The sequence below is a fragment of the Canis lupus genome, chromosome 35 (assembly GCF_003254725.2).
Source record: "Canis lupus dingo isolate Sandy chromosome 35, ASM325472v2, whole genome shotgun sequence".
Lineage (NCBI taxonomy): Eukaryota > Metazoa > Chordata > Mammalia > Carnivora > Canidae > Canis > Canis lupus.
Genome location: NC_064277.1, coordinates 1945376 through 1951375, shown reverse-complemented (window position 1 = coordinate 1951375; position 6000 = coordinate 1945376).

Here is a 6000-nt window from a genome sequence, read left to right as displayed (position 1 = left end):
GAAAACTGTGTGGAGGTTCCTCAAACAGTTAAAAATAGACCTGCCCTACGACCCAGCAATTGCACTGTTGGGGATTTACCCCAAAGATACAATTGCAATGAAACGCCGGGACACCTGCACCCCGATGTTTATAGCAGCAATGGCCATGATAGCCAAACTGTGGAAGGAGCCTCGGTGTCCAACGAAAGATGAATGGATAAAGAAGATGTGGTTTATGTATACAATGGAATATTACTCAGCTATTAGAAATGACAAATACCCACCATTTGCTTCAATGTGGATGGAACTGGAGGGTATTATGCTGAGTGAAGTAAGCCAGTCGGAGAAGGACAAACATTATATGTTCTCATTCATTTGGGGAATATAAATAATAGTGAAAGGGAATATAAGGGAAGGGGGAAGAAATGTGTGGGAAATATCAGAAAGGGAGACAGAACGTAAAGACTGCTAACTCTGGGAAACGAACTAGGGGTGGTGGAAGGGGAGGAAGGCGGGGGGTGGGAGTGAATGGGTGACGGGCACTGGGGGTTATTCTGTATGTTAGTAAGTTGAACACCAATAAAAAATAAATTAATTCTTCAAAAAAATAAAAATAAAAAAAATAAAAAATAAAAGACTTAAAACTTTTGTGCTGCAAATGATAGCGTCAAGAAAGTGAAAAGACAATCCAATCTATAAAATAGGAGAAGATATCTTCAAACCATGTATCTGATCAGGATCTTCTAGCCAGAATGTATATAAAACAACTTAATGCTAAGATTACTCAATCAAAAACGGACAAAGGACCCGAAGAGGTTCTTGCTAGGGAAGATATGCCAATATCCAATAAGCACATGCAGAGATGCTCAACGTCATTGGCCATTCGGAAAATGCAAGTCAAAAGCACAAGGAGGGGGGGATCCCTGGGTGGCGCAGAGGTTTGGCGCCTGCCTTTGGCCCAGGGCGCGATCCTGGAGGCCCGGGATCGAATCCCACATCGGGCTCCCGGTGCATGGAGCCTGCTTCTCCCTCTGCCTGTGTCTCTGCCTCTCTCTCTCTCACTGTGTGCCTATCATAAATAAATTTAAAAAAAATAAAAAAAAAAAAGCACAAGGAGGTAGTACTTCACACTCAGTAGGTGGCTATAAACCAAGATACACATGATAAGAAGTGTTGACAAGTGGAGAAATCAGGACCTCATACATTGCTAGTGAGAACGTAACATGGCGTGGCCTCTTTTGAAAACCTCTCGGCAGTTCCCTAAAAGGTTAAACATAGAGTAACCACATGACCTAGAAATTCCACTCCTGGGCGTATACCTAAGAGAAATAAAAACGTATGCCGACAAAAAATTCGGTACGTAAATATATAGCGACACTGTTCATATTAGCCAATAAAGTGGAAATAACCCAAGTGTCCAACAAATGATGAATGGGTAAATTAATACGGTGTATCCACACAATAGAATATTGTTCAGCAATAAACGAAATGAAGAACGGATACAGGTTGCAACGTAGATGAGTCTCAAAAATATCATGCTCCAAGAGAAGGCAGACACCAAATTCTTTATGCTGGATGATTCCATTTAAGTGGAATAGTCCAGAATAGACCAATCCATAGACACATAAAGTCGATTAGTGGTTGCCTAGTGCTGTAGGGGGGATATTGGAGTAGGATGAGGAGTGACTGCTAATGGTTACAGGGCTTCTATTTGGGGTGATGACAATGTTCTAAAATTGATTATGGTGGGACGCCTGGGTGGCTAGTGGTTTCAGCTCAGCTCAAGGCGTGATCCCAGGTCTTCCCACAGGGAGCCTGCTTCTCCCTCGGCCTATGTCCCTGCCCCTCTCTCTGTGTCTCTCATGAATAAATAAATAAAATATTTAAAAATAAAATAAAATTGGGCAGCCCCGGTGGCGCAGTGGTTTGGTGTCACCTGCAGCCTGGGGTGTGATCCTGGAGACCCTGGATCGAGTCCTACACAGGGCTCCTTGCATGGAGCCTGCTTCTCCCTCTGCCTGTGTCTCTGCCTCTCTTTCTCTCTGTGTGTATGAATAAATAAATAAAATCTTTAAAAAATAAAATAAAATAAAATAAAATAAAATAAAATAAAATAAAATAAAATAAAATTGGTTATGGTGGTGGTTGCACAGCTCTATGAGTCTGCTAAAACCCATTGAGGTGCATACTTTGTGTCATAGGTAAATTGTATCCTGTTAAACTCTTAATTTCATTTCAGTTAACTCGTACTGTGCACCAGCTGCCTGGCTCAGTAATGGACATTTGCACAAGTATTACGTAGGACACTCCAAAGCCCTCGGAAGGAGCAATGATCATCCATTTTGAAGAGAAGGAAACTGAGGCTCAGTGTGCTATGCCCAGAGTCACGCAGCTGCTGTCTGGTGGGACAGAGTCAGATCTCGGTCTCCAATCCACCACTCAGAGGCAGCCTAAGTGTGGGTTCTGGAGCCCATCTGTCGGACGTGACCCCTCGTCTAACAATGGGTCGGTCAGTTGCCCCTCTTGAGCTTCAGCTTTCTCATCCGTAGCATAAGAGTAAGGACGGTAGTGCTTATTTTAGATGGTTCTTGTGTGGCTTGAAACAATGAAGACTCTAAAGTGCTTTCCCAGCATATGACAGATGCTCAATAGATGTCAGCTTTTAGTAGCCCAGGCATGGTAAGCATTGTCATACTCCCCGTTATGTCCTCAACATACTTCGCTACGCTGTGGTACGTGGCTACGTCCCCCCAAAAACTATGTCCGATGGGCCACGAGTTAACCCTGGAAGTGTCCTGATCAGCAATCCACATTTGGAGGAGCCCAATAAAAACGTCTACGCTCTAGAGTAGAGGTGGGCAAACCGCAGCTCACTCTTGTGAATAAAGTTTTATTGGAACCAGCCATGCCCTTCATTCCCGTCCTGTGTAAGAAGCTGTTCTTCTTCAGGGGAAGAGCTGGGTAGTTGTGACGGAGACTGTATGTCTTGCAAAGCTCAAATACTTACTCGTGGGCCCTTTGCAGAAAAAGTTTGCCAAAGCCTGTTCTAAAACAGACAAGCCCTTTAAAGGATACCATTTAGGGCAGCCCGGGTGGCTCAGCGGTTCAGCATCACCTTCGGCCCAGGGTGTGATCCTGGAGACCAAGGATCGAGTCCCACGTCGGGCTCCCTCCATGGAGCCTGCTTCTCCCTCTGCCTGTGTCTCTGCCTCTTTCTCTCTGTGTGTCTCTCATGAATAAATAAAATCTTTAAAAAATAAATAAATAAAGGATACCACTTAAATCTATGCTCAAAAGCTTGTGTTTAGGGGAAAAAAACTTAATATTAAGGTGGTCAAGATATGTTTTACCTGGAAAGAACATAGGCATATAGCAAAGGACCGTGGGTATCAGGTGAGCTCGGAGGCTGACGCTGCAAGGGAGCACCTCTGCTCTAGGATCGGGGTGGCCCTTCAACCCGGAACCCGCCCTCATGGAGGCTCCTGTTTCCTGATAGGACCAGAAAGTGGGCTGACCTGAAACCGGTGTGCTGTTGTCTTGGCATCAGAGCACACCTTCCATTCAGGGGGCCTACCTGGTATCCCAAAGGACAGACGGGGGGCAAGTCTCCAAGTGTACAGCAAACTGAATGAGGGCTGTTAGTACGTGCTGTTTTGGGGAGAGAATCTGGTAGAAATCGGTTGAAAGTAACTTGGGGATCCCTGGGTGGCTCAGCAGTTTAGCACCTGCCTTCAGCCCGGGTCATGATCCTGGAGTCCTGAGATCGAGTCCTGCCATCTGGCTCCTAAAAGGGGAGCCTACTTCTCTTGCTGACTATGTCTCTCTCTCTCTCTCTCTCTGTCTCTTATGAATAAATAAATAAAATCTTTTAAAAAAATAACTTGACGCAACAGCCTGAGTAGTTACTGGGCACTGAGTGCTCGAGGGGAGCATCATTAAAGCGTAAAATGTGTTCTCCACAGTCAGCTTGCTTAGCAGGCCAGCTGAGATGGATTGTCATGGGAGAAATCATCAGGGGGGATTCACACCCGCCCCCCCCCCCCGAGTGACCATGACATGCAGACCATGGAACCTAGCTGCCGTGTGGGGGCTTAGGGCTCACGGAGGAAGTGTCCACGCCAGGATGGAGATGGACGGGAGCTGAGGAAAGAGAGGAGCTGCTGAGCAAGCAGTGAGAGGTGGCGGTAAGGAGACAGGGCACAAGTGCGAGCGTGCAGCCGTGGGCGCCCACAGGGGAGGCCGAGGTGCTAGGCCTCGGAGCCCCAGAGGGGGCTGGGGTGGAAGGGTCGGCGGCATGGCCGGGAGCCCTAGAGGGCTGTGCTCAGGGCCAGCGGGGCTAACGAAGGAAAGATGAGGATCCTTTTTCTGAAAAGCAAGCCCTTCCAGTGACCCTACAGCCGGGGGAGCTCCGGGTCGGGCCTCCAGCACAGCTTGGCCTTTGGATTCTCTCTCTCTCTGTCTCTCTCTGTCTCTGCCTCCTTATGGTTTAGCTTCTCACATGCCCCTCTCTGTCCCCCGGTACAGGATGGGGCGGCAGAGCCTGGCCGGGAGGCCCAAGTCCGCCACACGCTTGCCCCGGGCCCGGGCACTGTCCTCCGAGCCCGGGTGGGGTGTGTGCAAGCCAGCTGTTAGCCCCTGGCCCTGGAGGAAGCCGGTGTGGGAACAGTCACTTCGGGCTCGTGGGACAGTGAGCCGGCGGCTCGGGCTGGGGCAGCGGGTGCAGGTGGCGCAGGGCCGGGGGCTGGTGCTCGAGGACGGCGGGCCCCGCGGCGAGGAGGACACAGGGCCCGGGCCTCGGGCACCGCTTCCCCGACGGCCGCTGGGGTAGGGCCGGGGCGCAGGCCCTCAGACGGCCCTCGCTCTGCGCACAGAGGAGGTTTGGAAGGCATTTCACGGTGGTGACTTTCCCATCGCGACGCACCCCGTCCTGCTCGGGGCCGGGAAGCCTGATCCTGATTAGACTCCTCACGGGTGGTCCATCTTCCCAGGCCCCGGGCTCCTCTCTTTCTGGTGGTGGAGGATGTTGGCAGGCTTGGTTTTTTCCAACCATGAGAAGCCACACGGGGTAGAAATCTGAGAGTGGCTTTCCTTCGCTGTGCAGTCGGCATCGGCGGCCTTCCCTTCGACCGCGTGGACGGCGACTCCCCTGCTGACCCCAGCTGCCCCCGTGACCCGGTCCAGGGAGACTGTGGGTTCACGCAGGCCCTGCCCCATCCCCTCAGCCGCACGCACCCCCGAGCCTGGCCAACAAGCAGTGCTGCTGTTTCACGTACGCTAATAAAAGCTCCTCCTGTAAAAACACTCGGCGAATACCTGGGGCACCTCATGAGGTGAAAGGAGAGTGGCCTTGAAGCCTCCTGTACGTGGGCGCAGGTCCAGGCTGCATCCCCGAAAACGGAGGTGACAGCTCTGCGTCCCTGGGCAAGTTACTTGTCCATTCTGAGGCTTGTTTCCTTACCCATAAAAATCTGCCTGGTGGGGTCAATGGGAAGATTAAAGAAAGTGCATATAAAAGGCCTATTATGGGATCCAGCACACACACACATATTTGATAACAATATGGAGCATTACAAAGACCAATGATCATCTACATAAATGTGACACCTTGTGAACGGTTCATTTTCTCCTGCCTAGTGAAGGGAGGACCAGTAGACACCTTTTGTCACCTGCATGGGCCAAGATTTGTCATGATCCCGCAGGACGCTGGGGTTGCAGCAAATCCTGGCATTCACGTGAGGCGGTTTGAACCACATGCACCCCTTTCATTCTGCAACTTGCAGGCCTTTCTTGGGATTTCAAGAGATTTCTATTCTGAAAGCCACTGAAATAGGCTCTTGTTTTCTGATACCGAGTTTTAAAAGTCAGGAAGAAATTTAGATCACTTGGCCCAAATTCTGGCTTTTGAGGAGGAGGAGGACCCAGAAATGGTAAATGACTAGCCAGTGAACGTAGAGCAGGAAATCACAATCACGGCTAAATTTGTTTATTTATTTATTTATTTATTTATTTATTTATTTATTT